Source organism: Nyctereutes procyonoides, unplaced genomic scaffold (assembly GCF_905146905.1).
Source record: "Nyctereutes procyonoides isolate TBG_1078 unplaced genomic scaffold, NYPRO_anot_genome, whole genome shotgun sequence".
In the NCBI taxonomy this organism is placed as follows: domain Eukaryota; kingdom Metazoa; phylum Chordata; class Mammalia; order Carnivora; family Canidae; genus Nyctereutes; species Nyctereutes procyonoides.
In genome coordinates this window covers 6587943-6610019 of record NW_026575148.1, presented here as the reverse complement: position 1 = coordinate 6610019, position 22077 = coordinate 6587943, and the positions used below count along the sequence as shown (strand labels likewise).

General features: G+C 37.5%; 1 protein-coding gene across 6 annotated transcripts in view; it reads left to right on the top strand.

The window, feature by feature from the left end:
- The window catches only part of MCTP1 (multiple C2 and transmembrane domain containing 1), a 346039-nt gene that overhangs the window by 56162 nt on the left and 267800 nt on the right, over positions 1 to 22077 (top strand). The gene's annotated exons all lie outside the window — the stretch shown is intronic.

The following is a 22077-nucleotide window of genomic DNA, read 5'->3' as shown; positions in this document are numbered from 1 at the left end:
ATCACCTGAAACTCATTCTCTGTTTTTTTAAAAGATTTTATTCATTCATTCATTCGAAACAGAGACAGAGAGAGAGAGGCAGAGACAGAGGCAGAGGGAGAAGCAGGTTTCCTGCAAGGAGCCCGATGAGGGACTCGATTCAGGATCCAGGCCCTAGCTGAAGGCAGACATTCAATGGCTGAGCCACTCAGGCATCCCAATTCTATGTGTTTTTGACAAATTTTGTTTTCCTTGTAGTTGCTTAAGTAAATTTTTAAAAAAAAGACTTTAATATTATAATTTTCAACATATGATTTGAAGCTTTATTTGACTCCTGTGACCATGAAGGAAGAGGTTATGATGCAAATTCAAAAAACTCTGAGCTGGTCCTGACCCAAACAATATAGTTCCTACCAAATTGCTGACAAATTAGACTCTGCCATATATATTATTAGAGACTTAATTGGCTAGTAGATGAGGCACATATTTGCAGCCATATCAGAATACCATTTGGCAGACCTGAAATTCTTGTTGCTGCATAGATTTGCACAGTTGAATCTGCAAAAATTGCAGAATCCAGGACAAACATTTCACCAAAACTTTGGAGATTCCCACCAGTGATTTTCTGAGGCTTGGTTGGACCTGGCAGTAGTCTCATGGTAGGTAGGCCATGATGAAACAACAGACAAGGCAAATACTCTCTGGTTTCTGGATTCCAAATCTCGAGGCAGTGTCCTGGTGAATTAGCCTGGGCAGCATTAGGGATTCCTGGAACCCACATTCAAGGCAGCATTGGGGGTGGACCCTACATAGACTATCCTTTTCACAGTTCAAAATTTCAGCTATTTAGGATATGGAGACCCGAGGGCCCTGAGGACCCACAGTTCCAAAGGAAGCTAACCTTGAGCGTAACTGCTCCAACAAGGAAGGAGGGGAGTCCCCAAGCCTCTAATAGGTGTCAGATAACCTGAAGGGTGCTCCTGACATCATGTAGTCTTGTTTTTCTCCTCCCACCTTTTTTGATATCCACACTTAGGGTGTGGAAGGAACCAAATTAGGACTACAGTTTATAATTCTATCTCCTGTCTCTACAAGAATAAAATAGAGAAAATATTAGTATAATAGTGGGTTTTTAAAGACTAAAAACTATAAAACTAATAGATTTAATTTTTGATTAAAAATCATTAAATATCAGAACATGCTTAATGAATGAAGGTGTGATTGGGAATGTAGAATTTTAACACATTTAATTTTCAGAATTAACCATCTGGTTAAGTAGCTGAGGACAACTTTTTATTGAATTGAACTGCTTGTCTGAAAAGCAGTTACAATGAGATTGGAGAAAGAAAATAACCCTATTAACACAGTATTATTTTGTTGGATATATTTATATGACTTTTTTCAGTTTTCAGAGTACTCTTAATTATATTCTGTTGCATCACTTGATTTAAAACAGATTTGAATCAGCCATTAGAAGGTCAAAATTTTAGTCCTAGATATGGTTTTGCAACAATATTAAGTCATATGTATGTAATTATCTAATAAAAATTGTTTGTAATTATGAAATGCCCATAAATAGGAGAGGTGGTTAAGTAAAGCATGGTATATCTACATGATGAAATATTATGCAGCTATAAAATAAAGAATAAAGAAAATCTTTAGGAATTGATATGAAAAGAGTTACAGAAGGATGCCTGAATGGCTCAGTTGGTTAAGCATCTGCCTCTTGATTTCAGCTCAGGTCCTGATCTCAGGGTCATGGGATCCAGCCCTGTGTCAGGATCTTGCTCGGCAGAGACTCTGCTTGAGATTCTCTCTCTCTCCCTCTGCCCCCTTACCCCTGCATGCAGTCTCTCTCAAGTAAATAAATAAATCTTTAAAAAAATAAAAGAGTTACAGAATATATTATTAAGTGACAGGCAAAGTACAAAAGATTATTGACCATATAGAATGTAAGAAAGAAGAGAGTATTAGAAATTACACATTTTCTATTCACTTATTCAAAAACTATATCAGAAGTAAAATCCAGAAACTAATGAGATTGGTAACATACATAATATAGGTAAGAACAGGTGTCAAGAATGAGTAATGGGAAAGGGTAAAAAGAGTGGAGGAATTGATTTTTCTGACTAAAACTCGTATAGTTCTAACCCTTAATTATGGCAGTATATCAGAACCAACTAAGTAAACAAGTAAATATCAATCAGGATGTGGGAGGAACCCAAAATTAATTGTAACTACAACCATACCTTAGGGGGATGAGTGCTAAAACTACTCTAAAGTGATCATGTAAAACAGTATTTGGATTATACACCATAAAACCCAAGACAAAAAAAAAAAAAAACATTGTACAGGATGTACTCTAGAGCACGACTATCAATTCTGGAACTCTGTAATGTGTATACTGGGACCAAACAAATAAGTAAATATATTGTAGATAGATAATGAGAGCCAGTTTTTCCACTGTTGGAAAAAGAAGTTGCAAAAATAGAACAAGGGAGAGATGCAATGAACCTTCTGGCTTTAGAGAGGCATCAGTATGAACTCATGGTTATTAATATAGATACAGAAAGAAATTAAAATGGATAGAGGTGTGTGTGTGTGTGTGTGTGTTTCATCTCTCCACTGACAAGGTCTAGAAACAGTTGTAACTGTGTAATGACAGAGTAGCATTCCACACATATTGAGCCCAGATTTTGGTTTCTAAGTACAATTTTCCCAAGAAAAGTAAGCAGTGCTCCTGGAGAAATGGTTGATTGCAGATCTGGGGAAGGGAAAGTACAAGATGAACCTGGAGTATTTTACAGTCCCAGACAGCAAGGAAGCAAGGAAGTAATAAAAAGTTGATGGCAGAATGTCAAAACAACATAGAAGCCAACTTACAAGAGCTCCTAATAATCAAAACCTGGACAATTTTAGCAACAAAATAAATGATGGCAATAATGAATTCTAACCCATAGAATAATATAAATATGAATTCATGATGGTAAGTAAATAATTGAATAAATAACAAATGGGAGAGAAGGTACAGCTTTCCTTCTGGTAGAATTCCAATAAACTAATGAGGAAGAGAAAATAAAAATAGAAAACCACTTTTGAACAAACAATATAGATAGTAACATGTTGCAGGCAAAAATCATCAATAGATGCTAAAATTATATGTGCAAAATTATGATGAGAAATAGAAAATTTGCATCATTTCAAAGTGTTTCCTAACAATATACATATGAATTATAAAGGAGGAAATAATAACTTTCCAGTGGAGAAAGTTGGAAGACACCACCTTAACCAAGGAATGAGAGAGACAGATATCACGGATCTCCTGATATGAGGCACATCATTTCTCTGACAGTCTTGCCTAAAAACGCGTAAAGTCAATGGGATCATGAGAAAACATCAGACATACTCTGCCAATAGAGGATACTAGTTACCTGAACTGAGTAGCAGCTGCCCTGGGGGCAGGGGACGGGTGGGGGGGCACACAGTCTCGTCCCACAATTCCATATCTCCACAGTTGTCCTTCTGGATGGCTCTGGACACACATACCATCTTTCCTAAAGTTGCAAATTACTCTCTATGGCTGTCTCTTACCAAAAACAGGAATTTCTTGAAGGTAGAACAAGAGGGCCATATTCTTAAAAAAAATAGGAAAAAAATACTTTGTGGAATTGAAGAATATCCCAGTGTGTTTAAAATACAAACTCCAATCCATTTTTACTATTTTACTTCTTACTTAGCCTGGCATTTAGGAGGTTTTTATTGAGTAGATCTGAGAAGAGATACTTCAACAAAGGTAACAACCTGAGTTAAACATCGGATTGATGAAAATTTATCTTAGACCCACCTGTGAATGACAGGTGTGTTAAGCATGTGACTGGATAGGTTGTCTTGGCTGACTTTACACTTGTGAATTTATATACATACAGGACAGTTAAATGGAGATGGATAGTTCAAAGTGAGAAAACAAGCGAGGAAACACTGCAGGCATGTGGAAGTATAGTTCTGAGGGCCTGAACTGAGATTGTGGATGGGGAAATGGAGAGGGAAAAGCACTTCAGGGGAACATATAGTACCATGGTGGTGAGAGACCTCAAAAGTACTATTGAGATTGAAGGGTCATGGTACCTGGCGGCCATGTGGAGTTTGGAAAAAGGTAAATGTCATAAAAAATATTTTTATAATGACTAGAACTAGCAGAAAATGTACTTTTATCACTTATTACATTGATGCCCTCACCTATTGCCCAGCAAACCCAAAATTTCTATGCCCCCTCTGTCCCATATCACCCTTGCCCGAAATAGGGGAATGGGAAAACACTTGCCCATCACCACCATCATTAGAATGTTATTTGAACTTTCCATCTCCGGAATCTTCCTTCATACATAGTTGGCATGGAGTTGGGCTCAGCAGGCAAAACTGACAGTCATCCTTCCATTTTTTTTAATCCTTTTTTTACAGAACAGCAAGCAGATAACTTCTTGCAATACCTCTTGCTAAGTTTCATTGTGTCTGCTTTTAGTAGCCTGATAAACTAGAAACACATGATCTTGAAGAGTCTAACACACATAATTTCAAAGCCAAGCTCAACATTTTATTAGCTATGTGATTTGGAGTGGTATGTACAGTCTCTCTGCTGCAATTGTAGGGTTCCAGAGTTAGCAAATAAAAATATAGGATGCCTCATTAAATTTGAATTTCAAATAAACAACACATTATTTTTTAGTATTAATACAACTCATCTAATCCACAGTATAATGAATACAGATAATAATATTATATGTATATAATGTGGTAAGTATTGCTACTATGGCAACATATGACAATTTATAAATTTATCAGAGTAACATGCTGAACTCAAACTTACACAATATTACATGTCAATTATTTAATAAAAAATAATAGAAATTTGTCAAATAAGTATATTTCATATAATACTTAAGACCTATTTTACTAAAATATTATGTATTATTTATTGGAAATTTCAATTTAACTGAGTTCCTTATTTTTATCTGGAAGCCCTGTGAAAATCATGTCTAGTTATTATTAGAAAAACACCATTTATATCTTAATTGGATTGGGTTTTTCGGGACCATATTATAATCTATCACATTTGAATGTAGTGTCTTGACATGATTATTTACATAGTTAGAAAAGTAAAAGCAATCTGTAAACTTCTGTCTAGTGATAGCAATTACCTACAGTATGATTTCTTGTAATTTGTACCATGGAAGATGTATTAATTTTCTAGGACCACCTTAACAAATTAGTGCAAACTTGTGGCTTAAAACAACAGAAATTTATTATCTCACAGCTCCAGAGTCCAAGAGTCCAAGAGTCAAACAATCAAGGGCAACACTCCCTCCAAAGGCCTCTACTTGATTCCAGACATTCCTTGGCTTGTGGCAGCATGACTCTGACCTCTTTATCCATCCTCAGATGGCATTTCCCGCCATATCTCCAAGTCTCAAATCTCTCCCTGCTTTCTCTCATAAGGACAGTTGTTGGATACATTTAAGGCCCACCCTAAATCCAGTATAATCTCATCTCGGGATTCATACCTGAAGTACATCTACAAACGACCCTATTTCCAAATAAGGTCTAATTCACAGGCACAGTGTTAGGACTCAGACCTATCTTTGGGAAAACTCCACTACAGAGGACAACTGCCTCTCTTCAACTAGGAACAAATTTAAATAATCAAAAAAGTGATCCGTGTTTTATGTCATATAAAGAAGGTCTTAGAACAAAAGCGAACTGTGGCATATAACATTTGAATGAAGCATTAGGTCATCTGCAGAGAAAAAAAATGATCCATGTGAATTTATTTACTGAGACTCTATCTATAACAAAGTTAGAAGCCCCTACACTGAGTAGAGTTATAGAATTCTAATCACTACTCTGAGAGTCTGATGTGTCACCCCAAAGGAAAGTTTCCAAGTGCTCTGAGAACGGTGTTTTCAGGTTGGAGTAAGAATTATAGAAACCTGGAGATGGGAAAGGATCTAGGTTTCCCCTGCAAGCTTCACTTTTCTCACAATTTAGCAAAAATTCACTGACTGAGACCTTTTATCAGTTAATCAGACAGCCAGATCTGAGAAAATGATTGGAAAGCACTTATTTTCCAAAACAAATTCAATTTGATAAAACTGAAACCTATTTTGTATTCTAAGTATAAACAAGCCCTTTTCAAGTTGGAGGGCCTGCCAGCAATTTTGTCGTTAGATGTAATTTACGAGAATTTTTAGAGTTATTCTCTGAGTGTGAATTATGCATCAGGCACGATGTTTGGTGTTTACATATATTTCCTCTAATCTTCACAGGGTTGGCTGTAAGGGCAGCTGCCACCCCAAAGCATTCACTTACCTTTTGGTGTTCAGGGTCCTCTTTGGTTGTGACCATTAGGAAATTCCTTTATGGTAGATTGGCCATACAGCCTGGTTTGCCTGGAGGCCGTTGTGTATTTTATTTTTTTAACTGTTAACTGGCATAATTGTCAACAGTGGTTCATTTCACTTTGAAAAAGGTCCCCATTTCAGAAACATAGTAAATATACCGATGCTTCCTAGAAAAAGTTCTAGTCCCATTAAAGCTGATCAGGAAATTAAGTGCTGTGAGTGTTCCTTTTCTCCCAGAAGGAGAATGCAGTTTGTATCATCAGAGGAAGATTTATCTCTGAACAGGTTTGAGGTACTTTTCTTGGCAGTTCCTTCTTTAGGTTTGCAGTCTTTAATGAGCTATTTTGATCAAGAAAAGGTCTGTCATGTTACATTTTTGTGCTAATATTGTGAATTGGAAATGTTTTTAGTAAATTGTGTGTTTTTTTTTTAAGATTATTTATTTATTTATTCATGAGAGACACAGAGAGAGAGAGAGGCAGAGACAACAGGTAGAGGGAGAAGCAGGCTCCATGCAGGGAGACTGACGTGGGACTCGATCCTGGGTCCCCAGGATCAGGCCCCAGACTTAAGGTGGCGCTAAACCGCTGAGCCACCCAGGCTGCCCGTCAATTGTGGGTTTTTTTGCATTTCTTACAAGTGGTGGAATCAGGTATAGCTTGTTTTACCCACAGACACAGTCATATATGTACATGTTAAATGTCATTCTTTTCATCGTTTCCTACCATTGGGAAATTTTAAAAAATCACAGTGACTCAGAGTTTTAATAATAGCTATTTCATATAGTCTATGATCTGAAGTCAAGCTTCATATATATATATATATGTATACACACATATATACAGACATAAATGCACATATATACATATATATTATACTATATAGCTATAAGCTTCTGCAAAATACATATATTTTATTCTGTTTTTCCATCTTATTTTCTCAGGTGCAAAAACCATCCACTCATTGACATACAAAGATGTTCCCTCGCTGAATGTTAACATAACTAAAGCCATACAATTACTAAACCCTGAAAATGAACTTCTAGTTGAGATTTTGTAAGTGACTGCAAGACTGCACCATTGTCCTAGAAAGCTTTTTTACTGGTCTTAACACATCATTTATTCTTTTTTTTAATAATAAATTTATTTTTTATTGGTGTTCAATTTGCCAACATACAGAATAACACCCAGTGCTCATCCTGTCAAGTACCCACCTCAGTGCCCACCACCCAGTCACCCCCACCCCCTGCCCTCCTCCCCTTCCACCACCCCTAGTTCGTTTCCCAGAGTTAGGAGTCTTCCACGTTCTGTCTCCCTTTCTGATATTTCCCGCTTATTTTTTCTCCTTTCCCCTTTATTCCCTTTCACTATTTTTTATATGCCCCAAATGAATGAGACCATATAATGTTTGTCCTTCTCCGATTGACTTATTTCACTCAGCATCATACCCTCCAGTTCCATCCACGTCGAAGCAAGTGGTGGGTATTTGTCATTTCTAATGGCTGAGTAATATTCCATTGTATACATAGACCACATCTTCTTTATCCATTCATCTTTCGATGGACACCGAGGCTCCTTCCACAGTTTGGCTATTGTGGACATTGCTGCTATAAATAACGGGGTGCAGGTGTCCCAGCGTTTCATTGCATCTGTATCTTTGGGGTAAATCCCCAGCAGTGCAATTGCTGGGTCATAGGGCAGGTCTATTTTTAACTCTTTGAGGAACCTCCACACAGTTTTCCAGAGTGGCTGCACCAGTTCACATTCCCACCAACAGTGCAAGAGAGTTCCCTTTTCTCTGCATCCTCTCCAACATTTGTGGTTTCCTGCCTTGTTAAGAATTAAAAAGATTCATGGAAACTAATGAGAATGAAGATACAACCATTCAAAATATTTGGGATACAGCAAAAACACATCATTTATTCTGAGCCAGAGCAAAGGGTTCAGTAGTTCTTCTCCAGGCTCTCTGTAGCACTACGTATATTAGGGTATTCCTTTCTTCAAAATTCCCAAGGTTGGCCAAGAGGTGACATTCTTTACCAAATGAAAATCTGAAACTCTTTAAGCCACACAGCAACTACTACACCAATCTCCTGAAGAGACTCTGAAGATGTTTCCATATATAAAATGCAGTCATATCACACCTTACTAAATAATATACTTTAAAAAGTGCTATATCTTATATTCTTATGGCTACCAATTTACTTTAATTATATTTAGATAGGAAGAAGAACCAAACCTTTATTGAACCTTTGCAAATAACTGCATGCCATGAAAAGTAAAAGGACCCAGGAAAGGCAGTGTGTACAATACCTGATGTTCTCTGTAGTCTATCGACAAGGTCAATCAATATGCAATATGCATCATGTTTCCTTCAGAATCTGCACATACTTTGCCAATGGTGGGTTTTTTGGTAATGTGATTTGATTATCTATAGATGAATTTGATTTAGAATAAGCATAACTTAATTCAGCATCTGTTAACAATAGATAGATGATTTTAAGCTTAAGTCATTTTAAAAATGAATCTCTGAGTTCCATTTATTAGACATTGTCCTCAATTCACCAGAGGTTAATTACCTTATATTCATGGTTTTCCATATTTAGACTTCTTACCAATTATGTTCCTTCTTGATATAAGCATAAAGGAAATTTTATGTGTCCCTGCATTTTTATGCCTTGTGCCCATAGAAATATTGTCAGGAATTTAGTTATATATTCCCTGAAATTGGATCATATGAAATATACAAAATTTTCCTTTCCACAAATTTTGAAATGTCAAATTGACAGAGCACCCCACTTAAGAATGAGTTTATGTTTTTTGGTACAACAGTTTGGTATAGCCAAACCTTATAAGGTTATAGGCCCATTGATTAAGATTATTTTAAAAGAGAGCATTCATTCTAATTAGCATTAATTTAATCTTCTAAACTTTCGGTTGAGAGGAGCAGACTAAAGGAGTTTCGTCATATGCTTATTATAAAAATAAGCCAATAAAAAGAATACCAATATTTAAAGTACTCTACCAAGGTCCTATTTCTTCTGCTGTTGATCTTGGCAACCTGCCTAGTAATCTACTTTCACTAAATCATCTGTCTTTGGAGCAAAAGAGTTCTGGAAATCCCAACTTTTAAGTCCCCTGGCACAGTTGATGAGGTATTGATTTACTCGTGGTGGCAGTCTCAGCTTACGTTTAGAAACCTGCACCCATGGGCTTATTCTTAGCAGCCTCAACAGTCATTTCTATGAAGGTCTGGGACTTACTGTAGAATTTCTTCAGAAGACACAACGTCTAGTTTTTAGCTTACAGTATGGAGCTTGAGGCAAGTATGAGGGGAGAGCAGATGCCACCTGTTGATGGCATACTGAATGCTTCTGATAAGTTTATTATAGAAACCAATCATATAAGTATGGAGGACAGTAGAATCCCCTACTGGAAGTGATTACATAAACAATTGGGAATATCTAATTTAGATGATGATTACCTTGAGGGGGAAAATGTATTCGGGACATTGAAGCCATTGACAAATCTCCAAAGCCTTATAATCAGTGCAGTACTGTGTATGCTAAAATCATCTCCAATTGATAAAAGGATTTTAAAGCTACAAATAAAATCTTACTAGATTTATTGGCATCCATTGTGTCATGTGCACGACTATGAACATGTTTTCCCTTACCCCAACAGGGCATATAATAGCATAGTGTAGAATAATACTTTATCTATACAAGATTGGCCTTGGGTAAGTTAAGTTTTCTTTTCCTTTTGTTTTGGAAACTTTCCCCTACCCCCCAAAAAACAATATCCCATGCCCAATATGACTGTGAGGTTCAAGTGAACGTCAGCCTCACTAGACTATCCAAGACCCTGCTTGATACCTCTTCAGGAAGATACAGGGCAGGGATCACAACTCAACAGCAGGATAGCATCAGCTAGGTCTTGTTGCAGTCCACACAGCAACCCCCACAACCATCTGGGAGTTGTCTTCCTTGCCTCTGCAGGTAACACAGTGCAGATGGAAGAAGACGGGGTCACACTGAGGGAGTGTGAGAACCACTCTGGTATAAAGGCCTCATTTCTCACAGGACCCAGTATCTTTTATAACTACTTTATAGACATAACTTTTTACATACATGCCCAGTTAGAAGAATCATTACACTCAGGGAAGCCAAAAGATCTCGCTTCCTTTCACGTGTTTCTATTTCTCCCACGCCATATGAAATTTACCAACTAGGGGATCATTTTTACCATTTGCTGCTTAGCAACAGAGTTGACATATGATCTATTCAGTTTAACAGAGAAACAGAGAATAACTAAAGGTCACATTCTCAAGAAGAGGGATAAGATTTCCCCATAATGGGACAAGCATTGAGAAAATTAAGAAAATACAGGGTATTCCAGTTGTGCCTAATTGTATCAGGCCATAGGAAGAGTTCCGAGGTGAGGTGATTCCAAGCCCTTTCATGTTACCTAGGAGCTGTTTAGGAAGCACCAGTCAGTATAAAAACACTTTGTCAGTGGGCGGGGGGTTGGGGTGACTGGGTGACAGGCACTGAGGTGGGCATTTGATGGGATGAGCACTGGGTGTTATGCTATATGTTGGCAAATCGAACTCCAATAAAAAAATATACAAAAAAAAAACCCCACTTTGTCAGTTTTATTAATCTGGATTTAGGACCTGACCCTGAAGAAGAACAAAATCAAAAGAAATTTTGGACAGGCACACAAGTACTCAGAAAAGTTGAGAAGTGGCTACAGTCTTGCCTGTGTTACTAACCAAAGTAACAGCATTTTAGAGCAGCCATGACAAAGGTAAAACAACAAATTGTTTAGCTATTTTAAGTTGTCTAAACATGACGACCCCTTACTATTCTTTCAGTTTGCTCATTTTTTTTTTTAAGAAATTGACCATGGTCATAAAATACTCAAAAACAAGGTAAAAGCCAACCCTTTCTGAGAGGATGTGTTCAGTTTGGGTGAGGCAAAACCTTTCATCTATGCAGAAAGCCGATCGTTTTTTACTACCTTGTGTTGAGAACAGATTATAATCTGTGACCAATTTTCCATCTGAATTACCAGTCCTCTATTACACAAATTTATTTTTAAAATGATTGTATTTAAAACATTTTTTTTCAAATGGTTTATTGAGGTATAATTAACATAGAGTAAAACTTAGAGTTTGAGAAGCTTGGACAAAAAAATAGAGTCATAACTAGCACCAAAACAGTAAACGTGTTGGAATATTTCTAAGGTCATGGAAATGGAGTATTTTCATCACCTCAGAGAGTTCCCTTATGATTTTTTGTGGTTCATTTTCTCCCTACACTTCTAGCAACAACTGATCTGGTATCTGTAAGAAACAATTTTAAATTTCCTTAATATGTATGGTTCTTAAATATATACACAAATATGAATATGGATGATACATTTTAGAGATTAAATATAATTAATTTTGTAAAGCATAAGGCACTGTTTTTACTGCATTGATTTTATCCTTGTAATTTGAATGCTATTTACATTCCAAATATATTTACATGTTGACAAAGTATGTAAGTAAAGACTACTCAGTGACTCTGATGTAAACTCTGGACTTTAAGTGACAATGATGTGTCAGTGGAGATTTATTGGTACGAATGTACCACTGTTGAAGAGGATGTTGATAGTGAAGGAGGCTATGCATGTGGGGGTACAAAGAGTACAAAGAACTCTCTGTACTTCCTAGTCAATTTTGCTGTGAAAGTAAAACTTCTCTAAAACTCAAAATCTATTTGAAACAAACACTACTCTGTGGAGATCAAGTATCTTTGCCCTGTCTCCATTTTAGTTTTAAGTACATAAAACTATACAACTATGATTGATACTGAAAAGTTAACAGAACCCTAAAGTTGTATTCAAGGAAGAATCCAAGTGAAGTAGCATGCGGCACTGTCTGAAGTTGAAAACAACTATAGTTTAATCACTATTAATTTAATCTTCACAATGCACATCAAAATCACAATGAGATGTCACCTTACACCTGTTGGAATGACTACTATCACAAAGAAAAGAGGGGTGACTCGGTGGCTCAGTCCGTTAGGTGTCTGCCTTCAGCTCAGGTCATGATCCCAGCGTCCTGGGATTGAGCCTCACATCGGGATCCCTACTCCGTGGAGAGCCTGCTTCTCCCTCTCCCTGTGCTTGCTGCTCCCCCTGCTTGTGCGCTTTTTCTCCCTCTCTGTCAAATAAATTTTAAAAATCTTTTTTAAAAAGATATAAAATAAATGTTAACAAGGATGTAGAGAAAAAGGAACCCTTGCACACTGTTGGTGGGAATGTAAATGGGTGCAGTCACTGTAGAAAATAGTATGAAGGTTCCTCAAAAAATGAAAAACAGAAATACCATATGATCCAGTAATTCCACTACTGGATATTTACTTGAAGAAAAAAAACCACTAATTCAAAAAGATACATGCATTCCTTTATTTACTGCAACATTATTTACAATAACCAAGATATGGAAGTAATGCAGAAGTTCATAGATAAATGAATAAAAATGCGATGAATAGATAGATCATGGAATATACTTAGCCATTAAAAAAATGAGATCTTGTCATATGTGACAATATGAATGGACCTAGAGGATATTATGCTAAATCAGACAAAGACAAATACCATGTGATTTCACTTATATATGGAATCTAAAAAACAAAACAAAGAAACAGACGCTTAAATACAGAGAACAAACTGGTGGTTGCCAGAGGGGAGGTGTGTGGGAGAATGGGTGCTATAAATAAAGGAGATTAAAAGTACCAACTTCAGTTATGAAATAAATAAGCCATAGAGATGAAAAGTACAGCATAGGGTATTTAGTCGATAATATTGTAATAATGTTGTTTGGTGACAGATGGTGACTACACTTATGGTTGATGAGCACTGAGCAACAGAATCGTTGAATCAATATGATTGTACACTTGAAACCAATATAACACAGTATGTTCGTTATACTTCGATAAATATATAAATAAATGTGATACAAGGAAGCAAGGAGATGGAAATTCTGCAAATGGGATTGAGAGACATGGGAAAAGAATAATAAACCTAATTTATAAATTACCATGAGAACTGCGGAGAAGAAATAGTTGCTGAGTTAATGGATGAGAATTTCTCAATTCTAATAAAGGGCATAAATCCGTAGGCACCCAAAACATGACTTGTAGCAAGCTTGATAAATATCAGAAATCTAGATCCAGATACATTATAGTAAAACTCCAGAACACAAAGGAGAAAATATTTTAAGAGCAGATTAAGAGAAAAAATATCTATACATGAATGACAGTTTGCGGGTTTCACAACAACCACTCGGGTTAGAAAACATATTTATCAGTAATCTCCTTGAAGTGATAGAAGAATCTATCAATCTGGGATTAGAAAATAATTGTCCACTTCAAGTCATCTACCTAGCAAAATAATCTTTCAAGACTGAAGGCAGAATAAGAGCTATTTTGAGATTAGTATCTGAGAGAATTTGCCACGCAGAGCTTCACCAAAAGAACTTCTGAAAAATGGCTTCAGAAAGAAGAATCTCAGAATGAAGATGTAAAATGTGGTAACAGTGAGCAAAGGAATTGGTAAACCTACAGTTAACATTAAATAAGCATTATTTGTATGAAGTAAAGTCGTTATAATGTCAAATCTGTGTGATTTTTAAAAAGATGTATTTATTTATGTGAGAGAGAGAGCACACAGAGGGAGAGGGAGAATCGGGCTCCCTGCTCAGCAGGGAGCCCGACATGGGGCTCGATCCCAGGACCCCGGGATCATGACCTGAGCTGAAGGCAGATGCTTAACCAACAGAGCCACCCAGGCACCCCTAATTTGTGTGATTTTAAAATACTGGATAACAACTTACGAGTCAGGAGTGGAGGGTTTGGAAATATTCTACAACGGGATGTAATGAGCATTGGCTGTTATATAAGACTGATGAATCACTGAACTCTACCTCTGAAACTAATAATACACTCTATGTTAATTTAATTTAAATTTAAAAATGAAAAAAATATTCTACAGACTGTATTACTCAGCAGGGGATCAAGTATGAGCTTCAGAATTATTGATGTAAGGAGGCATGTTAACCTTGTCAAGAATAACTATTAAATGAATGGAAATAGAATGTAGACCTGGGGTGCCTGGGTGGCTCAGTTGGTTTGGTGTCTGCCTTTGGCTCAGGTCATGATCAAGCCCCACATGGAGCCCATATAGGGGAGTCTGCTTCTTTCTTTCCCTCTGCCCTTCTTCCCTGCTTGTGTCCTCTCTCTCTCAAAAAGAATAAAATATTAAAAAAAAAAAAAAACGAATTTAGACCTTAACATTTTGCAGAGAGGTTAAATGAAATTTTAAAAATGCCAGGGCAGCCCCAGTGGCTCAGCAGTTTAGCGCCGCCTTCAGCCCAGGGCGTGATCCTGGAGACCCAGGATCAAGTCCCACGTTGGGCCCCCTACATGGAGCCTGCTTCTCCCTCTGCCTGTGTCTCTGCCTCTGTGTGTGTGTGTGTGTCTCTCATGAATAAATAAATAAATCTTTAAAAAAAAATGCCAAGAACAGGGGCACCTGGGTGGCTTAGTGATTAAGCATCTGCCTTCAGCTCAGGTTGTGATCCTGGGGTCCTGGGATCAAGTTCCACATCGGGCTCCCCGTGGGGAACCTGCTTCTCCCTCTCCCTATATCTCTGCCTCTCTCTGTGTGTCTCTCATGAATAAATAAATAAAATCTTAAAAAAAAATGCCAAGAACAAAAAAAAACCCATATTTTAAAAAATGAAGATAGTACTTATTCTAATTCAGTTTAATTGCATACATATTTTTATTCACAGTCTTAAATTTTAGTGATAATTTACCTGTTCTGTAAGACAAGTATACAAATTTTCTAGTTAATTAGACCTCCTATTATAAAAATAATTCTGATTTACATGAACTAAGTGTTATGTTAATATCTTGCTCTGATACAGGCAAAGAGAATACATTTAGCTGTCTTTTTAGCCAAATTTAACAAACAATTTAAGTCATTCAGGTATTTTTGGTGATCAAGAAAATTAAGAGTTCTCAGTTAAGTCCACGTAAAGAACTTTTTTATAACTGCTTAATATTTATTTACCAATTAATACTATCTTTAACTCTTGTTTAAAATCTTAAGAGATGAAAAGTTTTCTTAAGGCTGTGCCATTAGCATATTTTTTTGTTCTTTACCTTGTCTTGGTAACCAAGACACCCATGTCCTAACACTCTACTGTTCCCTTTGAGCACTTTTTTTTCTTCCATTTATGTGCAGGGGAGGTTTTGAGAGTCCTTATTCTAAATTCATGTGCATCTGTTAATCTCAAAACCAATCAAAATATGAGCTCTATTAAATTTGAGATACTAACAATACAATCTTGTTGCATTCCTTCTGGAGGCAGGCAAAGGTACCTTGTCAAAAAAAAATATGTATTTAACATTGTTTAGGGCATAGTTCTTTTGCCCTTGGGATACAGTTATCTTGCTCAATTGTTTGTTCTGTTTTTTTTTTTTTTTTTTTTTTTTTTTTTTAATTAGAACTATTTCTGGGGCGCCTGAGTGTCTCAGTTGGTTGAGTTGCTGACTCTTGGTTTCAACTCAGGTCAATCCTGGGATTGAGCCCTGCTTCAGGCTCCATGCTCCGTGGGAAGACTGCTTCAGATTCTCATTCCCTCCCCTTCTGCTCATTCATGCTCTCTTTCTCTCTAAAATAAATAAAACCTTTAAACTAAAAAAAATAATAAAAAATAAAATAAAGTAAAATTAAAACTATTTCCTTAGTTCACTCTCTGCAAGGAAAGTACTTGTGAAATTAGCAATCAGATTCTCTCTTCTTTCATTTTTTAAGTAGATTTATTCATTTAACTACATGTTCTTTTAATGTGCACTATCAACCTTAATTTTTAGAGATAGTCTTAAAAAATGAGTGTGGAAAAAAAAACAAAAAACAAAAAAAAAAAATGAGCGTGGAGCAGTGATTCTCAAAGTTTGGTCCCCTGAAGAGCAGCATCAGTATCACTTTGGAGCTTGCAGATCCTTGGGCCCCTGCCTCAGACACCTACTGAATCATGAACTCTGGGTATGCAGCCCATTACTGTGTGCTTTAAGAAAACTTGGTGATTCTGATGCATGCTAAAGTTTTAGAACCATTCATATAACTGACCTAAGAATCTTACTGGCCACACACACACAATCACTTATAATCACACATGGAAAATCACCCCACCAATTGCAAATGTTAAAAAGCAACATCAACCAAGTAAATTTGAAGATATAACTGGCTTTATTCAACAATTCATGAATCAGGCACCATCCTATCTAGCAAGTAGAGAACTGTTCTGAGGAGTTGTACAAAATAGAAGATTTGTATAGGAAGGAGGGTGGGGCAAGAAGGCATTAGTAAAGAAAAAGATTATTTTAGTCAGGACCTCTTTTTTGGAGGAAAGGGAACAGCTGGGTTTCTCTCATACAGAGGGCTACACAAGTGCTGAGCAGGGATTATAAGGGAAAGGTGGAGAACTGAGTGGGAAAAATTAGAGAGGGAGACAAACCATGAGAGACTCCTAACTCTGGGGAACAAAGGGTTGTGGAAGGGGAGGTGGGCGGGACAATGAGGTAGCTGGGTACCAGGCACTGAGGAGGGCAGTTGATGGACTGAGCATTGGGTGTTATACTATATGTTGGCAAATTGAATTAAATTAAAAAAAAAAAAAAAGAATAGTCTACATAAAAAAAAAAAAAAACACCAAGTGCTAAGCAGGAAATTTCAGAGAAGAGGAAGAAAGAGAAGAAAAAAAATTCCTTATGTTCCCATACCTCTTCACCTTCCCCCTGAACAACAGCCCTCCACCACGGCCTCCTTATAGTCTCTCCTCTGCTGTCCTGCCTGCTGCTCCCTTGCGGTGTATTCAATAAATTTCTATCTCCTTTGTTCTGCCAAAGGTGAATTCTCTCACCATCCTCACTGCTGGCCCCACCAGATCTGGTCTCCCCACGTGGGTCCTCCGAGAACTGTGGAAAGAAAATATTTCAATTTTGTTATATCAGAAATACCTCATAATTTTTTTGTAATTAAAAAGTCTCCCTCTAGGCCATATCAAAGATTCACTTCTAAGAACATTTTATTGACAAGTTTTTAGCATCTATCTTTATTTTATTTTTTTAAGATTTTATTTATTCATGAGAGACACAGAGAGGGGCAGAGACATAGGCAGAGGGAGAAGCAGGCTCCCTGCAAGGAGTCTGATGTGGGACTCGATCCCAGGACCCCAGGATCACAACCTGAGCGGAAGGCAGATGCTAAACCACTGAGCCACCCAGACATTCCTATCTTTATTTTTTTCTAAGAGTAAACCCAAGGTTTCTAGACCAAAGATCAGACATCATTCCTTATAGCATCATTTTCCCATGCTTCCCTCTCCACCTTCAGGGAGATGCCATGAGACCAAATGTCAGCTGCGTATCCAAGGGCTCTGTACTGTGGAGAAGACCCAAAATTATGCAATTGGGGAATTTTATAAGCCCAAGTGCACAGCAGCCCCTCCTCTCTGCTTAAGAGAGAAAAAGAGCATATCTTTCTGAAGTGAACAAATCCTCTCTTGAGAAAAGGGAAGACTCCCAGATACTCCCAGATCTTTACAAGTATCTGCAATGTAAACTCATGGTTCTAAGCCTATCAAGCAAGTCCTACTGAGTGAAAGGAAAGTGGCTCTGGAGAAAAGGGGAAATATTATCTTCATAGTTTCTACTGTATTTCATCATTTATCATTATTCTCCTTTTATTCATCTCATCTTTCTGTTAAGTGTGGATTTTGCCCATTGTGAGTATGTGTAGACACTTTGCTATCATGCTATCATGGTCTAAAGTGAAATGAATGAATGACCAATTTGTCACTCACAACCATCTTTCAAATGTAGGCTGACGAGTGGTCTTAGATTTTAAAGGATTACGGTTTTGTAACAAATACACCGAGAGACATTGACTACAAAATTGTGTATTTAAGCATTTCCAAATTTTCTAGTGTTTTGAGAACATATTACCTATTGAAAGAAGTTATCAGAGAATAATTCCTAGTTATATTTAGAAAATAATGAACAAAGCTTTCTTCTTTATTAAAGAAAATTTGAGTATATATTGTAAGAATAAGTTATTTTCCAAAAAGTACACTGAAGTTTAAAAGTTCTCAAACTTTAGTCAGTTATGTTAAATAATATCTTATTAGCAGTCTGTCATAGTAAAAAACGTGTTTTTTAGGTTAGGTTATGCAGAAACAGACCCTGAGACATGGATTTGAGCTTCTTTAAGGGATAATCCCATTAGGCAGTGGTGGGGGATGAGAATAACACAGGAAGCCAAGGAGGTCAGTTCAGGGTTAGTAACAAATCAGTACCCCTGGGACCTCTGAGACCTGGTGTAGAATGTCCCTAGCAAGTCCTGATGAGGAACCAAGAAGATGGGCTCTTTTTTTAACAGTTCCCATTTGCCATCGGCTGAGACCTGTTCCCGAAGGTGTATCGTCATGGCCTGGGCCATGTATGCTCTAATGCACACTCCTATGACTGTAGAAAGTCACAGGTGCTTGAGGAAGAAATGGAGGTAGAAAGTCCTTGGTGTTTAGGAAAGCTGAGAGCACAGACCAGATGTGGCTGGACAATGGCAGCCCCTGTCCCAGCATACACTGGGCATCAGAAGGACCAGAAGTGGATCGCTGAAAAGCTAAGCCTCATATGTAAAATGGGGTAACAAGAGCATCTGCTCCTAGTTTTGATCTAAAGGTTAAATAGGATTTTACACAAAATGTTTTAGAGGAAGACACAAGGTAAGCCCTCTGATCATCTACAAGGTATAACTCCGAAATTTTGGGGGTTTGGGTTCCACTGCAGTAAAGTGAATATTGCAATAGAGTCAAAGGGATTTTTTGGTTTCTCAGGGCATATAAAAGTTGTGTTTCTTGTTACACTGCAGTCTACTAATTGTGCAATAGCGGTATGTCTAAACAGACAATGTACACACCTTAATTTGAAAATAGTTTATTGCTAAATAATGCTGACCATCATCTGAGCTTTCAACTAGTTGTAATCTTTTTGCTGGTGGGAGCTCTTGGCTCCATGTTGATGGCTGCTGACTGATCGGGGTGGTGGTTGCTAAGGATTGGGATAGTTGTGGTAATTTTTTTTTTAATTTTAAATTTATTTATTCATGAGAGACACACACACACAGAGAGAGAGAGAGGCAGAGACACAGTCAGAGGGAGAAGCAGGGTCCCTGAAGAAGCAGGGAGCCTGATGCAGGACCCGATCCCGGATCTCCAGGATCATGCCCTGGGCTGAAGGTGGAGCTAAACCACTGAGCCACCCGGGCTGCCTGCTTGTTGTAATTTCTTTTGGAAGTTTGCCATGTCGATCGACTCTTCCTTTCACAAACAATTCCTCTGCACCACATGATGCTATTTGATAGCATTTTATTCACAATGGAGCTTCTTTCAAAATTGTGGAGTCACTTCTCTCAAACTCTGAAGCTGCTTCATCAACCAATAACTTATGTCGTATTCTAAATCTCTTGTTGTTATTTCAATAGCCTTCACAGCATTTTCATCAAGAGCAGATTCCATCTCAAGAAACCACTGTCTTTGTTTATCCATAAGAAACTACTCGCCGTCTGTTAGTTTTATCATGAGGTTGCAACGGTTTGGTCACATCTTCAGGCTCTGCTTTTTTTTTTTTTTTTTTTAAGATTTTAGCTTCTTTTTTTTTTTTTAAGATTTTATTATTAATTCATGAGAGACACACAGAGAGAGGCAGAGACACAGGCAGAGGGAGAAGTTCCCTGTGAGGAGCCTGATACAGGATTTGATCCAGGATCCCAGGATCATGCTCTGAGCCAAAAGGCAGACACTCAACTACTGAGCCACCCAGGCATCCCCCAGGCTTCACTTCTAAATCTTCTTCTCTTGCTGTTTACCACATCTGCAGTTACTTCCTCCATTGAAGTCTTGAACACTTGAAAGTCATCCAGGAGTATTGAAGTCAATTTCTCTCAACTCCTATTCATGTTGAGCTTTTAGCTCCTTCCCATGAATCACAAATGATTTTAATGGCATTTAGAATGATGAATTCTTTCCAGAAGGTTTTCAATTTACTGTGCCCAGATCCATGAAAGGATTCACTATCTATGGCACCTATAGCCTTACGAAACATATTTCTTAAATAATAAGGCCTGAAAGTCGAAATGACAGCTTGATCCACATGTTACAAAATAGACATTGTGTTGGCAGTCATGAAAAAAATTAATCTTGTTCTATCTCTCTCTCCATCAGAGTTTTTAAGTGAGTAGGTGCCTTGTCAATGAGCATTAATAGTTTGAAAGGAATATTATTTTCTGAGCAGTAGGTCTGAATACTAAAAATATTCATTTTTGTTATATAAACATATATGCTATCATCCAGGTTTTATTGTTCTACTTATAGAGCACAAGCAGAGTAGATTTAGCTTAATTCTTTTTTTGTTTTTTTTAGTTTTGTTTTATTTTACTTTATTTTATTTTTTATTTTTTTATTTATGATAGTCACACAGAGAGGGGTGGGGGGAGGCAGAGACATAGGCAGAGGGAGAACCAAGCTCCATGCACCGGGAGCCCGACGTGGGATTCGATCCCGGGTCTCCAGGATCGCGCCCTGGGCCAAAGGCAGGTGCTAAACCACTGCGCCACCCAGGGATCCCCAGATTTAGCTTAATTCTTAAGAGAATTAAGAACTGGCCCCTAATAAGAGCCAGCCTGTCCTTTGACACTTTTTTAAAAAGTTTATTTAAGTAATCTCTTTACCCAACATGGGGTACAAACTCCTAACTTTGAGATCAAAAGTCACATGCTCTCTGCCTGAGCCAACCAGGCTATTCTTTTTTATTTATTTATTTATTTATTTTTTTAATCATTCGTGTGTTTGCTGGAGCAGCACTTTTAACTTCCAAGAACTTTTCCTTTGCAGTATAACTTGGCTGACTGGGACAAGAGGCCTAGCTTTGGGCCTGTGTTGCCTTTAAACTTAGCTTCTTCACTAAGCTTAATCATTTCTAGCTTTTGATGTAAAGTAAAAGGCATGTGGCTTTCCTTGCATTTGAACACTTAGAGCTCATTGTAGAGTTATTAATTGGCCTAATTTCAATATTGTTGTCTCAGATAAAGAAGAGGGAGGGAAATAAGGGAATGGCCAGTCAGTGGAATAGTCAGCACACACAACATTTATCACTTAAAATCACTATGTTAGGGATGCCTGGGTGGCTCAGTGGTTGAGCATCTACCTTCAGCTCAGGGTGTGATCTTAGAGTCCTGAGATCGAGTCCCACACTGGGCTCCTTGCAGGGAGCCTGCTTCTCCCTCTGCCTGTGTCTCTGCCTCTCTCTCTCTCTCTCTCTCTCTCTTTCTCTCTCTCTCTCTCTCTCTCTCTCTCTCTGTGTGTCTCATGAATATATAAATAAATAAATCTTTAAAAAAAATCACTGTTTTTTAGGCATTAGTTCATGGTGCCCCAAAACAAATACAATAATAAATTCAAAGATCACTGGTCACAGATCACCATAACTGTAAATATAATAATAATGAAAACTTTTGAAACATTGTGAAAACTACCAGGTGTGACATAGAAACACAAAATGAGCCTGTGTTGTTAGAAAAATGGCCCC